At 35.6% G+C, this 18,834-nt stretch overlaps 1 protein-coding gene and 1 long non-coding RNA gene across 2 annotated transcripts in view; one reads left to right on the top strand and one right to left on the bottom strand.

Annotated features, from left to right (window-relative positions):
• Positions 1-18,834, top strand: part of IL1RAPL1 (interleukin 1 receptor accessory protein like 1) — a 1,491,295-nt gene that overhangs the window by 61,909 nt on the left and 1,410,552 nt on the right. The gene's annotated exons all lie outside the window — the stretch shown is intronic.
• Positions 6,606-12,904, bottom strand: LOC116422977. The gene is made up of 3 exons (XR_004233466.1): positions 12,699-12,904; positions 10,548-10,572; positions 6,606-6,770 (listed from the first exon to the last, which is right to left on the bottom strand). It is a non-coding gene; the product is annotated as an uncharacterized LOC116422977 (long non-coding RNA).

Below are 18,834 nucleotides of genomic sequence, written 5' to 3'. Positions count from 1 at the left end.
CTCTTTTAATTGATCAATTTTACTTTTTGATCTTAAGGATGCTACCCCTTTTTTAACTACCTGGGCTTTTTTTTTCCAGCCTTTTCCCTTATTGTTCCCCCTTTTTGTGTTTCTTTAAACCATATTGTGGGTTCTGACTTTATCCAGTCTGCTATCTGCCTCCTCTTTTAGGGGGTTCATCCCATTCCCATTTCTTAGAATTATAAATCTGTATTTCCTGCCATCCTTTAACCCCAGATTGGTTTTATTATTCTTGCCCTCCCAACCCTCTTTCCCCCTTTTAAACTTATGCCCTCTTTATTTTGCTTATCCTCTTTAATCCCCCCTCCCCCCTTTCTTTCCCCCTTCCTTCCCTTATTACTCTTTTCTTTTTCCTTTCCTCCCCCGTTTTAATGGGGCGAAGAATTTTTTCTAAAACAAATGTCAATTATTTTTCCTTTGAGCCAACTCTGATGAGAGAAGATTCACACAATGTTCCTCCCCCCTCTAAATTCCCTCAGATATGATAAAAGCCCTTAGCCCTTTGGGATGTGGTTTTTCTTTTTATCCCCTCCTTACCTTATTCTGCCATCATCCTTTTCCATATCATTCCCTTTTTTATGTTATATCAGTCATAAATTTTACATGTATTTTTTTGTTATCCACAAGAAATACAACTCAAAAGTTATTTTACCTTTTTCTGCATCTCTTGGTTCTATTTTGGAGATCAAATTTTTTGTTTTATTTGGTTTTTTCTTCAGAAACAAATGGAATTCATTTGTTTTCAAATTCCATCTTCTTCCCTGGGAAAAAATGCTCCCTTATGGGTAGTTTATTCTTGGCTGATCCCAAGTTCTTGTGCCTTTGGAATATCATTTCGGGCCCTTCTTTCCTTTAATGTGACCGGGATCTTTGGGGATCCTTATTGTGGCACCTGGTAAAATGGTTTTTTTGGCTCTTGTAAAATTTTTTCCTTAATCGATAGTTCTGAAATTTGCCCAATATTCGGGGTTTTTATTTTAGGGTTTCTTTCAGAAGGTGTTCGATGAACTTTTCAATCCTATTTTACCTTCTGATTCTATTACATCTGGGCAGTTCTCTTTGAATTTTTGAAAATAGTATCAGGCTCTTTTTCATCATAGTTTTCGGAAATCCAATTCCTCAATTTCTCCCAGATCTATTTTAAGTCTGTCATTTTGGTAGATAATTCATGGTTTTCAGTTTTGTTTTTTTGGTTTTGTTGACTGATTCTTGCTGTCTCAATGCATTTAGTTTCAATTTGTTCAGCTAATTTTTAAAAATTATTTTCTTCATTAGCTTTTTACTTCTTTCTGTATAGTCAATTGAGTTTTGAATATTGTTTTGGTCTTGGAATTTTTTTTCCATTTACTAATTTTTTTATGAATTATTTTCTTTCAATTCACAGATCCTACTTTCGGAAAGTTCTTTGTCTTTTCAATTCAAAATCCTACTTTCTAGAATTCTTTATTTTTCAACACAATTTTACTTTCCTGAATTTTTTTTTTTCCAATTCACCAATTTTGTTTCCCCACTTCCTGGGAATTTTTCTTTTTCAAATTTACGGAAGTTGTTGCTCCTTTAAAGGCTTCTCTTTCCTTTCCCCATTTATCTTTAACTCTCTTTTGAGATTTAATGGTCTCTTCGGGAGATTAGTAAAAAGAAGGGTCTGATATTTTGCTGTTTGAGGTCTCTTCAGGTTGCTGACCTCTTTTCTGCATGGCGTCGATTTTCTTTTCATCTTTTATTCTTTTTAAAACCTTTGGGGTATGTCTCAGGCGGGGGTTTGCCCTCCAGAGCAGGGGAGATGAAACCCGATTTGGCTCAAGGTATGGGAGTGCTAGGAGGTTTTCCCTTCCCCCAACAGGAAGTGGATTCAGCACTGGCCGACATCAAACTGCTTAGTAGGGCTGGTGGTTATCATTGCCCTGGCTAGGCTAATGGTGAAAGTGTCACGCCCCAGGCCGGAGCCTCTTTGGGACTGTGAGGCGCTGAGCGGACTGCAGACCACCCGGACTCCCCCAGTGTCTCTGCCCAATGCAAATCGGCCCTGGAAAGTTTATGGCCCCGCCGGCTCCCCCCTTTGCAGATTGGAGGTAACCCGGGCTGGTTCCTCTGCAGGATCCAAACTGCCCAAGGAAAGCCCTTACTGGGGTTGGGGCTGGGCGCTTTGCTGAGATCTGTGCTTTTCCCCTCGGTTTGAGACCTCCTCGGAACCAATTTCTCCCCTGTCGCGATCTCCCCCCCCCGGAACCAACCTTTTTTCGAGCTGCAGATTTTCTTCCCTTAGTTGTTCCCATTTTTACTTTATGAATTTTTTCAAACTATTTTTAGGCTCATTATAATATTTAAAAGGGGTGAGAAATTTAGAAATCCGGTTCTTCCCCTACTTGGTCCCCCATCTTTTCTTTTCCTTCATATAATAACTCCTTGATGAATCTTCTTTCCATTTTTATATTTTTAAAACAAGTAGGACATTTAATTTTTTACCCGATATTTTTACCCTCCCAAATGGGATAAATCCATTTCTTTTTATTTAAATTTTATGATTCTTCTTCTTTTATTTTGTTTTTCAAAGACTTAGAAATCTCTATTCAAATGATTTTAATTATTTAATTCATTGGTTCTATCTTAATGTTTTATAAATACATTTTCCTATTTTAATTTTGAATTTTATTAGCAAATGGCATCATAGGCTTTTGTTGTTATTTCTTTCAAAGACTTAGATGATCTCGGTGACAAGATGACTTCGTTGAAATTGTCAATAAGGTAGCAATTTGTTCTATCAAAATAAATGTTTTTTTTTACTCAAAAATAATAACCACATGATAAACATGCTAACTATAGAAAGGCCTGGAGAGATTTATATGAATTGATGCTGAGCAAAACAAGCAGAACCAAGAATACATTGTACACAGTAACAGCAAGATTATGTGATGATCAATTATGAAAGATAGGTCTTCTCAATGCTTCAGTGAATCAAGGCAATTCCAACAAACTTTGGATAGAAAACACTATTTGCATGCAGAAAAAAAAATAACTATGGAGGTTGAATGTAAATCAACACATACTATGTTCACTTCTTTTTTTGATTTTTTTCCTCTTGTGGTTTTTCCCTTTTGTTCTGATTTTTCTCTCCCAACATGACTCATAAAGGAATTGGTATTTTAAAAAGCTGATATACATGTATAACCAGAAAAAATAAAAAAAAAAACAATTAAAAATAACTACAATGGAATATTATTAATTTTGGATCTTTCATTTAATTGTAAAATTATAAAAATCTGGCTCATTCTTGAATGATGCTTGTTTTTTTTTTTTATTTAATAGCCTTTTATTTACAGGTTATATATATGGGTAACTTTACAGCATTAACAATTGCCAAACCTCTTCTTCCAATTTTTCACCTCTTACCCCCCACTCCCTCCCCCAGATGGCAGGATGACCAGTAGATGTTAAATATATTAAAATATAAATTAGATACACAATAAGTATACATGACCAAACCGTTATTTTGCTGTACAAAAAGAGTCAGACTCTGAAATATTGTACAATTAGCTTGTAAAGGAAATCAAAAATGCAGGTGGGCATACATATAGGGATTGGGAATTCAATGTAATGGTTCTTAGTCATCTCCCAGAGTTTTTTCTCTGGGCGTAACTGGTTCAGTTCATCACTGCTCCATTGGAAATGATTTGGTTGATCTCATTGCTGAGGATGGCCAGGTCCATCAGAACTGGTCATCATATAATATTGTTGAAGTATATAATGATCTCCTGGTCCTGCTCATTTCACTCAGCATCAGTTCGTGTAAGTCTGTCCAGATCTTTCTGAAATCATCCTGTTGATCATTTCTTACAGAACAATAATATTCCATAATATTCATATACCACAATTTATTCAGCCATTCTCCAACTGATGGGCATCCACTCAGTTTCCAGTTTCTAGCCACTACAAAGAGGGCTGCCACAAACATTCGTGCACATACAGGTCCCTTTCCCTTCTTTATGATCTCTTTGGGATATAAGCCCAGTAGTAACACTGCTGGATCAAAGGGTATGCACAGTTTGATAACTTTTTGAACATAGTTCCAAACTGCTCTCCAGAATGGTTGGATTCGTTCACAGCTCCACCAACAATGCATCAATGTCCCAGTTTTCCCGCATCCCCTCCAACAATCATCATTATTTTTTCCTGTCATCTTAGCCAATTTGACAGGTGTGTAGTGGTATCTCAGAGTTGCCTTAATTTGCATTTCTCTGATTAATAATGACTTGGAGCAAATGATGCTTATTAAAGCTTGCCTTTTTCTTAATAATTTTCTAGTCAAAGATGTCCTTAATATTTGTATGAGTCATTACTTTCATAAAGATTTTGTATAAATAGGGGAGAATGAATTTAGTTCAGTGGTTACAGATACTCTTTTTAGTCACTATTTGGGAATTAATTAGGCCCAAAACTTTTTTCTATGTGTTGGATATCTTTACCTCCTTCAGATACATTGTATTCAGTTTCCTTAGCAAACTTAGAACAGTTATCAACTCCAACAGAGATCTTTTTATAGTTGGTCCAATCTGGCTACTTTTTCTATCTTTGTCTCTTTAATAACAATTCTAGCTCCTTCATTAACATATGAGACTGTTAAAGATATAGGTGTTATGGATTGTCATGGCATGGAAGTGCCATGTCAAACCAGCACTTTAGGAAAATTGCTAATGGCTTAATGGAGGATGTTATTGGGATAGAGAAAAATTTAGGCAGCCAGCCCCTCCAATAGGCTATGACAGAGACCAAGAATGAGGTAATAATAACAGAATGAACTGGACTGAAGGCAGTGGTAAAGGAGAAAAGAAGGGCACTTTCAAGAAAAATTACAAAAGTGAAAAGTTTTCATAAATGATATTTGCAAATTTGGGCCATTTTTCTTCTTTTTTTTTTTTTTTTTGAGTCTTTCTATCCTCATCTTTAAATGTCATTAGGATTACTTTGCTTAGTTGAACACTTTAGCAAGCTTTTTAAAATTGGTTTTACCCTTTATTTTTTCTCTCTAGTTTATTAGATGATACCACTCACAATCATCTATCATCCTTCTTAATAAGATTTTATAAACAAATTTATATTCTAGCTCAGTGTTACCTTTGGCAAGTATCTCTATCCATTTGGCAAATAAAGTGAATATTTGCTGACTATAGTTCTTTCTTGATTTTTCTATTTTTCTTGTTGTGGAAATTAATTTATGATAGTTACTGGCATGTGTAGACTCATTGTTTAACAAAAACTGCTATAAAACTAGAAAGGAGTCTTGTAGAAATTAGATCACATTTCATTCTATATACCAATATAAATTCCAAATGGATACATAGTCTATATAAGTAACATCATAAACACATTAGAAGAGGAACAAGGATGAAATTACCTTTAAAATACATGGATAGGCATGCATTTATATGTTGTGTGTATGCATGTAACTGTATGTATATGTATAGTACACACATGAATGTGCAATGTGACATATGTGTATGTGGTATGCATGTACACACATATACACAAATATGTGTATATGTGCATAGATTTGTGCTTAACAGTAGCTTGCTTGTAAGAGAGGTGGTAAAGGAAGAAAATAAAGTTAAAAAATTCACAGTGGAGAATGAAAGAATAACCCACAAGAAAGCAAAGAAAAGATGGATAGTCATGAATATGTCTTTTATTATTATTATGTATCCTTTCTTGAAATAGAAATTTGCTAGATATTTTGAATCCTCCTTAATCTTCTGGGCACATGACAATGTTTTCTTTTCTTTTTTCTTTTTCTGTTTTTTTTTTTTTCTTATTTTGTATTTAGTTTTAAATAAATTAATTCAAAAAGAAAAAAAATACATGGATAGGGGGATAGTTCATGAACAAACAAGGAATAGAATATAAAATAGACAATTTTGATTACATAAATTTTTTTTGTACTAGCAAATCTGTTATAGTTAAAATTAGAAGAAAACACATAATCTCTTTTTTCTTCCTTTATAGCAAAGATGCCAAGATTGCTATTACTCAGCTCCTAAATAGTATTAACAATTGCATATTTAAAACACCAATCATTGCATTTTTAATATGATTTGAATGATTCTTAGTGATCTTTATAACCTTCCTATCCATTTACCAATGTACTTCTAATAATAGAAAGGGGTATTATAGTGCTGTCATTTAATTTTTCTCTCCAAGGGTTGCCATAGCAAAAAAAAAAAAAAAAAAGTAAAATAAAAAATTATCCACAGGTGGCTTGCCTACTGGCTATACGTCTGAAATTTTTCTAGGTTAGTGCTTGTAAAACAGATTTAGTCTGTTACTGGTGTCATACTGACAAGCATAGTAGGAATTTTCTAAATCTACTGACTTCAGAATTCAGAAATTCATGTCCATGTGCCTGTCATGATGAAGCATCAGAATCAGACTTTTTGGTAGTCTTATAGGTATCTCTATATACTAATAATATAACATTTGTGTAATTGATGCTCATGCTGAAAAAAAAAATTTTTTTAGGAGGCTTAGGAAATTGTCCTTAACTTGGGTTACAGAGTAGTATAAATATTGACTTGACATGAATCAGGGTTATGAATGAGGTTTACTTAGCTCATAAAGATACAGTTGTGAAACGCAGATCAAGTGTATATATTTCTGGAGCTAATACTTAACAGTATCCTGCTGTCTTCTTTTTTGTCCACATGGAGGTATGTTCAGACAGTTGGATTTTGCAGGTAGATGGCAAAGGGGATAGTCTGCTAAAGTAAGAATAAGGAAGTCTCAAGTTAAAATCTTGACTCAATAATCTTGTGTCTGGAACAAATTAGTAAAAATTTATTAACCATCTAAAATGTGCCAGACTGGGGATACAAAAAGAGATACAAGATAGTGTTTGCCCTCAAGGAGTGCACAGAATAAGCAAATAAATATGATTTTAAAAGTCATATACAGGAAAATAGGAAATACTTAAAAGGAAGAAGGCATTTGTATAAAGATGGGTTGGCAATAGTTTTTTGTTTTTTTTTTTTTTGTAAATGAAATTTTAGTTGGGACCTAAAGGAAAGCAAGAAAATAAAAAGTAGAAATTAATGGGTAGAACATTCCAGGCATGGGAGACTGCCAAAAAAGGGAGCAATTTGTAAAAACAAACAAACAAACAGGAAAAGTAGAAGAGAGCTAGGATATGATGGACTTTTGAAGAAGAATTTTTATGTTATCCTGAATGTGATAGGGAGCCAGTAAAATGTATTGAGTAGGAAGATGCCATGTCAAACCAGCACTTTAGGAAAATTGCTAATGGCTTAATGGAGGATGTTATTGGGATAGAGAAAAATTTAGGCAGCCAACTCCTCCAGTAGGCTATGACAGAGACCAAGAATGAGGTAATAATAACAGAATGAACTGGAGTGGAGGCAGTGGCAAAGGAGAAAAGAAGGGCACTTTCAAGAAAAATTACAAAAGTGAAAATGACAGTCCTTAGCAACAGGTTGGATATATGCAAGTAAGAGATAGTGGGGAGTTTTGATGATACATAGATAAATTGCCTGAGGGACTGGGAGGATGATGCTGCCTTCTAAAGCAATGGAAAAGTTAAGAGTAGGGAAGGGTTTAGGATAAAGATATTCAGTTCTTTTGTGGACATGTTGAGTTTAATATGTCAGCTGGATAATTGGTTTGATATCTCTAAAAGGCAGTTAGTTGAAGTTGAGTATAGAGATTGGAGCAGGATAGTTACATTTAAAAATCATCAGCATAAAGAGAGTCATCTAAATCTAGAAAGAGTCCTATGGGGATTGAATATGGATCACAAGAAAGTATTTTCACCTTTTTTGTTATTGTTTGCTTGTATATCCTATTCTTTCATTTTTTCCCTTTCTTGATCTGATTTTTGTTGTGCAGCATGATAAATGGAAATATGTTTCGAAGAACTGCACATGTTTAATTTTTTGGATTATTTGCTGTCTAGAGAAGGGAATAGGGGGAAAGAAAGGAGAAAGTTTTGGAATACAAGGTTTTGCAAGAGTAAATATTGAAAACTATAGTATGTATTTTGAAAATAAAAAAGCTATTATTGAAAAATTTAAAAAAGAAAATAAGCATTAAAATTATAAATAAATGAATAAATGAAAATCATCAGCATAAAAGTAGTAATCAAATCCATTGGATCTGATGTGATCACTAAGTGAAATCATATAGAAGGAAGACTGAAAAAAAAAAAAAACACAGGAAAGAACCTTATGGGACAGCTATGGTTAGATCTGGATATTGTTGTTTTTGTTTGGTCATGCTGTTGTATACAATTCTTCTTAATACCATGGATAACATATTGTCCATGTGGTTTTCTTAGCAAAGATACTGGAGTGATTTGCCATTTCCTTCTCCAATAGATTCATGAAAACAGAAATTAAGTGATTAAGCCCCCTAGCTAGTGTATTTCTGGGACTAGATTTAAATTCAATTCCAGTTTGAGCCAGCTCTGTAAATCCTGTGAGCTATCTACCTGCTCCTAGATCTGGATGAGGATCCAGCAAAGGAAACTGAGAAGGAACTGTCAAATAGAAAGGAATACCAAAGGGAGTAGTGTCCCAAAAACTTAGAGAAAAGAGAGGGTGGGCAACAGTGTCAAAGGGTGGAGAGATCATGAATGAATACTGAGAAAATGGCATTGGATTTGACAATTGAGATGCTCTTTGATAAGTGGAAGGAACAATTTAGGTGGAATGATGAGGTTAGAAGTCTTTGTAAGGAGTTAAGAATAGAATGAGAAAAAGACATGGTACAAAAGAACTTTTCAAGGAATTTAGTCACAAAAGGAAGAAGAGATACAGATCAATAGTTAGTGGAAATGATCATATCAATTGAGATATTTTGTTTTGTTTTGGTTTTAATTTGATTTTTTTCATGTTTGTAGCAGTAGTGAATGAGTCAATAGACAAGGAGGGATTGAAAATAAGTGATAGAATGAGATGACAGAGGGCACAATCTGGTAGAGTCCCAAGATAGAATGGGATTATCTGATATAAGGCCACCTTATTGTGTAAGATAGGGATAAAGGAGGAGATAGTAGCAGAAGGCATATGAAAATAGAGAGGACAAAAGAACTTGTAGAGAATGATCTCAATTTTTTTCAGTGTAAAAAAGGAAGCAAAATTTTCAGTTGATAAGGTGAGGGGAATGAACAGGAGCCATAGGAGAGTTTTAAAAAAGATATTGAAACTTCTAGAGAATGGTAAATTGAGGTGATAAAAGAGTCTAAAAAAAAAAGATTGCCAAGTGGTGGTGAGAGCACAGTTGAGGTGATTAAACATGAACTTTTAGTGGTCACAATCAAATCAACTGTGTGATTTTTTTTTTCTACTTTTAATCATTAGCACATGTATGGGATTGAAAGTAGTGGATGGTGAAAATGATTTGACACTGAGGCTTGGCAGGACACAATAAGTGATATAAGGGAAGAAGAGACTCAAATAAAAGATGTCATTGCAGAGGTAAATTGGTTCACCAAGGGATCAAGATGGTGGGGCAAAAAGGAGAGAGTGGAAAGTGCAGGGGAGATGAAATGGGAGAGATATAGGATTTTAAGGTATTGGTGGTCATAGTGTGGACAACATTTACAATTTGTTAAAAGAAGGCAGATGATCATGTGGAAAGCCAATAGATTACAGTCAGATCACGAGATTTCAGTTTTCAAAAATGGAGGTAGTACATTTGACAGTGATGTCAAGATCAAAGGTATAAAATATCTTTGTGTTTGCAGTGATGTGGAGGTGAAGGTAGTAGATTGGGAAGTGAGTAGACTGAAGAACTAAATGGTTAGAGTCTTTGAAGAAAAACAAATTCATATGCTGAAGTCCCTGATTATGAGGATAGGAGTTGAAAAAGAGAGAAAAATTATGAGTCTTGTACTGAACTCATTGAAGAAAGTCAGGGAATACTTATTGATATATAAATATGAATAAATAAGTAAGCCTCAAAGGAGGAGAGCTTACTAGGTGATGGAGGAAAGGGGAAAAGTTGAAAGTAACAATGGAAAGCAAGAAGTATGTCAACTCCCCTGTCTTGACCAGTAAGCCAAAGGGAATTGTAAAGGTGCATCAGGTTCTAAAAAGGTTGGAAATGGAAATTGGGTCAGGAAGGTTTCAGGTTTCAATGAAATGAAAATGAAAGAAGTGGAGAGAAAATGATTTGTGAGTAGAGAAAAAATGATTTGTGATAAAGGGAAAGTTGTTGCCTATAGAATAGGCATTCCAGAGGACATTGTGGAAGGGATGGGTGGCATTTGATTGCAACTTTGGGATGGGAAGATTGAGGGAAATGAGAATAAGTAATTAAATAAAGTGGTCAGGAATGAGGAATGACATTGGGATAATGAAAAGTGTAATTTTTCCTATTCCTCTTCCCTCCAAATGCTAGATATTAGGCAGGAAATGGCCTAGCAGGGTAAATACATAAAATATATAGCAGGAAATAGAAGTCATTTAACTTGTGTTTCCTCAGTTTCCTCATATGTAAAATGAATACATGATAACACTTACCTCTTAAGGTTGTTGTGAGGATTAACTGAAAAAAAAAACACACGTGAATCACTTTTCATACTTTAAATTGCTGGATGAATGTTAGTGTAATCTAATACAAGATGCTTCCTCCCCCACTCCCCCCATCAGAAAACTGACAAGGACAGCCGTGTTTCCTCCCACTCGAGGTCGGGCCAAGAGGATGCTCATTGGCTGGTACAGAATGCGGGCACTTGATGTAAAGCGGTTGAATGCAGACTGATGGCGTCCGTGCCTGCCCAAGAGCTCATCCTTCTCACTGCCCACACCAAAGGCAGGTGCTGGCTGTGAAGAGGGTCGCCCTGCTCCCCACCAGCCTACGCTCCCCTCCCGACAAGCAGCAATACCGATGTACAGCCCAACGTGCAGTCCCGACACACTGGCCAATACCGTGGATTTAAAAGTTGCCTCTGTTCCACCCAGAGTACTGGATTACACTAACTAAAGAATAACTGCAATTAGTTATTATTTTGCAGCCTGAGCAGAGTGAAGGACTTGCCACGGGTGAGGATCTATCAATCCTGGTGGCTTTTATAAGCCTGTGGAGCTGCCAGATGCAACATTAGCAGAGCCTTTGTTATACCTGAATCAAAGACACCTTTGTGCTCTAGATTATTATATTGTAGAACCTATTGAACAATAGTATTCCCTAACTCCCAGCTAGCTTAAATTTCTAGTTGCATCATAGCCTAGGGGACTTCCCCTTTTGAAATTTTAATAGTACCAGGATCAGACTTTTAAAAGTCAGGTAATGTAGAAAACCTGGTCAGCATCTACTGCCTGATATACCTTATTGTGTATATTTAAATTTAGGATTTTTGAATACGTCTCTCTATCTTGCCCAGGCTAGAAATAACAGCAACCACCCAAAACCTGGTTTAAACTGATCTATTTCCAACCTGAACTGCTTCTTTTCTACCTAGGCAGTAGTCATCTTTTCCCAGGGGTTCATCATATTGACTCCACACTTAGGGTGATCATTCAATGGGCTTAGCTCAACCATTCCATTAGTCTCAGCCTCCTCAGTAGTAGATATTGTAGGCATGTATTACCATGTCTGACCCAATATACATTTGGGGAATTTTTTTTTTTTTTTTCACTTTCATGTTCTATATTCTCACTGCCCCTGAAAACCCAATGAAAATGTATTATATTGGCACAAACTACTAGCTTGTAAGTTGTATTATCCAGTCATTCAGTAGTGTCCAACTCTTCATGACCTGTGTGTACCACAGCATAGCAATACTGTCCATGGGGTTTTCCTGGCAAAGATACTACAGGGGCTTGCCATTTCTTTCTCCATTATGTAAGCTTCATAGTCAGAAAATTGTGGAAGAAAATTTCTATCAATATATTGAAAGAAACTTGGATAACAAAAATCTGTGAATGGGCAAATCATCCCAAAATATTCAAAATATATCTCCCTACTCTAGCTTGGTGGCACAGTGGTTAGATTGTCAAACCTGGAGTCAGGAAGGCTCTTCTAGTATGACCTCAGAGGCTTACTAGATTAGACAAGTCACAACACTATTTGCTTCCATTTTTTAATCTGTAAAGTGAACTGGAGAAGAAAATGGCAAACCATTCCAATATCTTTGCTAAGAAAACCCCAAATAGGGTCACAAAGAGTTGAACATGACTGAAAAAAATGCAAAAAGTCATGTTTTCATAATGAAAGACTTTTAATGTCTTCTACTGGACCATATACTCTCCCCAACTCTGGTTTTGACACTGGTTATTGGCTTAATAGTGGGATTCTCTCTAAAATCTTTTCCTTGCTGAAAATTATTCCAGCAGCAACTTTCTTTAGCTTTAGCTGATTGTCCATCGGTCCTTATGCTTTACAGTTTGATGATCTTTAAACCTAGTCTTTATTTAAAAGTCTGGGGATGGGTGGGAGAATGAGAATCCATTTTAAAAGACTTTGGCTTCCCTTTCAATCTCTGTAAAAAAGTCAAAGGAGAGGAAGGGTGTGTGTAGGTGGAGGGGCATGCTTTTTGTCTGGCAAAATTCCAACTCACCCTGCAATGTATCATATCTCTAGTTATGCACTGCCAAAGCAGGGATTCCCTCTTGCCGAGGTTAGGAGATTTTCCACTGTTCCGGCTAGACTTTGCTCATAAATAGACTTACCCCAGAGTAGGATCTTATTCTCGGGCTTAGTTTCTCAAGTATCCTTGTTACAGCCTCCAGGATCAAGTCAGATGATCCAAAACCTCGATGTCCTTTTTCCCTTAGATACTGTAAAGGGTGATTTCCAACAGTTCAGTGTAGGCTGTGAAAAGCTCTGTATTAATCTTCCAAGTGATACAGATGGATATGGAAGGAGTATATTCTAAGCCCAGGGGATGGCCTGGATGAATAGAAGCAAATGAGCATAGCAGAACTTTCTAGTCCAGCTAGAATGCACAATTTATGAAGTAGAGTAGTATCAAAAAGGGCTGAAAGAGTAAGTTGGAACCATATTTTGCAGGTACATAAATGTTAGGCCAGAGTTATATTTTATGCCGTAGGCAATAGGGAGCTACCAAGAATTCATGGACAGGAGAGTGCTTTAGTCAAAATTGCATTAAGAAAATTAATGTGGCTTGTAAAATACAGCTTAAAGAGTTTGGAGTTGGGGTGGGAGCATGGAGAATGGACCGAAATAAAGATCATTTAGGAAACTATTTCAGTAGCTTAATATTGAGTTTTTAATGTTTCTGATCTAGGTAATTTGCCATAAAACAGAGGGAAGAGATGCCAGAAACACATATGAAGGCAAAATCAGTAGTATATAAAAGCTTATTGGATAAGGTAAAGAGGAATAAAGAAAGGGAAAAGTCAAATTTTGAATCTTAGTAACTGGAAAGATATCCCCACAAATTGTCATCAGAAAAAAAAATAGCAGTTTGGATGAGTGGAGAAGATGATGTTCAGTTTAAGCTACCAATGGGAAATTTGGCTGAAAATATCTACCAGGTTGAGTAAATAAAGGAGGTGATTGCAACTGAATATTCTTGCTACATATTGCTAGTAAGATATATACACAGTTATGATGTCTAAATGCTCAAGAATAAATAGTATAGGGGCAGCTAGGTGTCGCAGTGGATAGAGCACCAGCCCTGAAATTAGGAGAACTTGAGTTCATATCTGGCCTCACTTAACACGTCCTAGCTGTGTGACCCTGGGTAAGTCACTTAACCCAATTGCCTCAGCAAAAAAAAAAAAAAAAAAAAAAAAAAGAAGAAGAAGAAGAAGAAGAAGAAAAAAGAAAGAAAAAGAAGAATGAATAGTATTAAAGACAAGTAAAGAGAAAGAAGAAGTATAATGAAGTACAAAGAACACTGCGTTTGAAAATGGAATACTTGGATTTTAATTCATTTTTCACCTTTAATTCACCCACGTGATCTTGTTCAAATCATTTAATTTGATTGGGTTTCCATTTTTCCCATTAGCAAAAATGTCTTTTAGCCTAGATGATACCTAAGATTCTTACTATATTTAAATTCTAATATCCTATCATGATTTAAAAGAAGAGGACTCAGGAAACAATCTTGGGGGTACTCACACTTAAGCCAAAAGTGAAGACAAATGAGTAGACCTACAGATACAATTTGTAAAAGAGGTTAATGCTCATAGAGATGGAGGGTAGGGGAAGTATATCTCCTCCTGTCCTAAGAGTAATAGCTGCATCTGTTTTCTATGGGAATCTTGAGTCTAACATCTACTGCAGCAGGATAGAAAAGTGCCATATAAGCTAAGGGATGAGATAATAACTGGAAAGAAAAAAAAAAATAGGGTAAGTACTAGAAGAAAGGTAAAATGGGGAAGGAATTTAAAAAGACAAGTGAATTTGGCAATTGTGGAGGCTTAGAAAGAGCATTTTTGATAGAGTAAGGGGAGAACAAGCCAGAGTTCCAGAAATTGAAGGGTGAGTAGATCAGGAAAGCATAGACAAGAATATTTTCTAGAATTTTATCAGTGATGTGTTAGCAATATGGGATCATCAATTCACGAACTAAACACTTTTAAATGTTCTACAATGTGTCAGTAATGGTTTCATTTATAAACTGCTTTGAAGTTTGAAGAGTATTCTACATAAATTATCTTTGTTTATTAACTTTACAAAAATGAGATAAAGATTACAGATATCAGTATATCCATTTTGCAGAGGAAAAACTTATTAGCTGTAGGTAGTGAGTATCACAGGTCCTTGTGGCCCTCAAACCAGTATTTTATTCTCCTCAGGAAAGGAGCTAATATTGGTGTGTGTGTGTGTGTGTGTGTGTGTGTGTGTGTGTGAGAGAGAGAGACAGAGAGACAGAGACAGAGACAGAAAAAGAAACAGAGATACACAGGCATACAAAGAGGCAGAAAGGCATAGGGTGGCACATATACACAGAGAATAACAATTATTGATGAAACAACATCCCAGAGGAGATGGAAATGGGGTTAGATCAAGGACACAATTGGAGAGATTAGACTTGGTTAGGCTACCTCATCCAGTAGAACTGGGAAGAACATTTGTTGTTGTGAAGAAAGGAAAATTAAATGATTGAAGATTTAGTGAGCTTTTGATATGTAGAGAAGAGGCAGAGAGAGAAGGAAGCTCATGAAAGATGATCTCAATCATATCTATAAAATTGTTGATGAGGTAATTCTGCTATGGAAAGGGAGGAGGTTAAGACAGAAGGTAATGAGAAAAGAAAATAATGTGTTCTTACTTTTATAGAAATTAATTATTCCTTCAGTTTCTTTTCTATATTCTTTTTCCCTTAAAATATTGATGACTTTTGTTTTTATATCAAATAAAAATGTAATGTATATGCATACTTTATATATATAAAACTATATAAACTATCTACATACATACATACCTACATACGTGTTCTTTCATCTAAATCTTCCTTGAAATAAAGAGAAAAAGTTAAATAGTAACAGTTGTAAACACCATTATCCCCATTCCCTCATAATTCTGTTAATAATCAGCAAAATACATTTTATATTCTATTTTCTGCAACCAAGATTGATCATTACAATTGCTCAAGAATTCTGTTTCCTTTTCATGTTTATTTAATTTATATTATTGTAGTCATTATGTATATTGTTCTCCTGGCTCTGCTTACCTCACTCTCTGTTAGTCCATTCAAGTCTTCCAATGATGGTCTGAATTATTAATATTTGCCATTTCTTGCTGCATAATATTATCTCATTACAATTATATACCCCAATTTCTTAGGCATTTCATTAAAATGTTTGATAGGAGGCAGTGCTGTACAGAAGAAAGACTTGTCAAAGGAACTAGATTCAAATTATGACACTACTGTTTATATGTACATGACTGTAAATAAATCACTTTATATGTTTTCAGCTCAATTCCTTATCTGCATAGTTAAACTGAATCATTTCTAAGGCTATCTGCTAGTTTTTCTCTGTGATACTCTGAGGTTATTCAAATCATCTATGGCTGTCAATATCAGATTTGCATCAGGTAGGGTTGTATCCTTAGTTCCTAAGGTATACTTTTCCTAATTCTCTTTTCATTCTCAGTTAGCTTAGCTAAGGAAGGAAAGGAGAGAGGAAGGGAAGGGGGGAGGAAGTAAAAGAGAAAGGGAGAAAGAGAAGAGAGGAAGAAAAGAACAAAAGAAGAAGGGAAGAAGACAGGCAAGAAAGTAGGAAGAAAGGAAACAAAGTAGGAAAGGAGGAGAGAAGGAGAGAAAAGAAAGGGAGAGATGAAGGAAAAGAAGGAGGAAAGAAGGATGTTTGCTATGTGCCAGTCATAGTGATAAGTGCATTCAACCATTTGAAGTAGTGCTTTTATTATTCCCATTTTCTAGTTGAAGACACTGAGCTGAATAATTTGCCCAGTCACACAATAAATTCCGAAGCTGAATTTGAATTCTTCCTGTCTCTAGGTCTTATCCATTGCTTCCAAGGAAGACACCATCACATTTTCCTTAGTCATACATATATGTAGATGTTTTATTCCCCATTACTAGGCTATAGGCACTAGATATAGAGACAGGCAAATTTGAATTCCAATCCTGCCTGACACACTATCTGTATGATCCTGGCCAGGTAATTTAACATCTGTGAATTTTTACTTTCTTATATTTAAAATGGGTTTGATACTCATATTGACTATACAAGGTTGTGGTAGATATGAAGATTATGTTCTTTTGACTTTATTCAATGTGGTTAAGAGAGAAATGTTCCTGGTACAACTTGAAATGCGATCACTGTGTTTTTATGGTTATTGTTTAGTGAATGCCTTTTGCAGGTAATGGCTGGTTTTGTTTTTTGTAATTGAATGTATGTTGCAATATTAGCTCATCTGTAGATTCACTGAAAACCTCTTTTGGACAAGACAAGATACCAGAAATGACATATAATTCTTATTCCATAAAGTTTTAATCTCCCCTATTAAGCCATTATAATATGAAAATTTTTCATTTCATCACATTCTGAGATTATAAGTATTTGGTATGGCAGCCAAGTGGCTCAGTGGATAGAAAGCAGAAACTGGAGTCAGAAAGATTCGAGTTTCAATATTTGTTTCAGATAGTAACTAGCTATATGATGCTGGCTAAATCACTTAATCTCTTTGCCTCAATTGTACCTTCTGTAAAATGGAGATAATAATAGCACCAGAGTTGTTGTGAAGATAAAATGAGATATTTGTAAAGTAATTTGCAGACTTTAAAGCACAATATAAGTGTTAGCTGTTACTATAATGGTTTTTCCTCCTGAGGCAATTGGGATTAAGTATTTTGCCCTGGCTCACACTATTAGGAAGTGTTAAATATCTGGGATAACATTTGAACTCAGATCCTCCTGACTCCAGGGCTAATGCTCTCTCCACTGTGCCATTTAACTACCTCTGCTATAAGTTTTGTTGTTATTCAGCAATTTTGAGTCAGTCCAATTCTTTGTAATCTCATTTGGGGTTTTCCTGGCCAAGATAATGGAGCAGTTTGCATTTTCTTCTTTGGCTCATTTAACAGATGAGGAAAATGAGGCAAACAGAGATAAGTGACTTACGGAGGGTCACATAGGGAAGGGTCTCAGACCAATTTTGAATTTAGGAAGATGAGTCTTCCTCACTCCTAGGTCTATCACATTATCCACTGTGCTCCCTAGCTGCCTTACTGAAAGAATAATATCTATTAAAATGATTTTTAAATTTTTATGACTATTTTTGAGATTGATCTAGGTATTATAGTGTTGTTGTTTTTTAATCTACAAGAATATTTTTGGGTTTACTTGTAGTATGGGGATTTGTTATTTGTTTATGAAGAATATAATTTTTTGATGTATAATTCTGGCCACTTGTTAGTGTCTTTCTTCAGCAAGAAGTGATATACTGCTGAGTTTCTAATCATGACCCTACAAAATCTGTATCAATAAATAAGTCTGAACTACTTACTTACTTTTTTCTAATTACTTTTTTGTAATTTCTGGTAACATTGTTGTTGTGAATGATTGAGTGCCTAACTGCATGTTTTCTATTCTTGCCTATCTCAACTCACCCCATACAAAGTCCCTTGTAACTTCACAATTTATGCCAGTGATGCATAATTGATCAATCAAGATTGGTAGAATTTGGGTTCTCTAGAGAATAATCTATTACTTGGACCTGCCCAAGGAAGTTTTACGTGGAGAAAAGGGTGAGCAGAGAGAGAAATAAAGAGACTCCTCTCTGTTTAATGGCAAAAGTGCAACTAAGTGACTTCTGGCAGATCAAATGGACTATTTTGAGGATTCTTGCTCCCCCATCTCTGCTGTGCTTCCAAAGCTTCTGTAGAGTTGTTAGAACAGTGAACTGATGCCTTTTGACTTGCCAAACAGTAGGAGCTTTCTATTTAAATAGTTATCCCTTAGAAGAGCTATATTAGGGAGCTCAAAGGAAAGGATTTAAGGGCCCACACAGAGCAGAGAGGCAGCAGATCAGCTACCTGCAGTGCCCTTGTTCCTTCTAATGCTTCTGAGTGCATATTTGTAAGCCAGCCTGTCTCCTGCTCACTGAGCTGTAGGCACTTCACCTGCCTTTCTATGTTTAACACAAACCTGGAGAAGATAGTTCTTAAACTTTGCAAATCAATTTTCAACGTGTTCCATTGGCCTGGAAGAGCAATACCATGGAGTGGGAATTAGCCTAAATTGTACTTCTAGACATTCTCACAGTGTTAGGAACAGAACTGTCATATAGCCATTTATGAAAGGCTGGACAATGTTAACAGAGGTTAAAATCTTGAGACATGGGTGGAGTAAGCAAAATGACAAACTC

This window comes from Sarcophilus harrisii, chromosome 3 (genome assembly GCF_902635505.1).
Source record: "Sarcophilus harrisii chromosome 3, mSarHar1.11, whole genome shotgun sequence".
Classification (NCBI taxonomy): domain Eukaryota; kingdom Metazoa; phylum Chordata; class Mammalia; order Dasyuromorphia; family Dasyuridae; genus Sarcophilus; species Sarcophilus harrisii.
The sequence above is the reverse complement of the archived record's forward strand: the minus strand, read 5'-3'. Positions and strand labels throughout refer to the sequence as shown.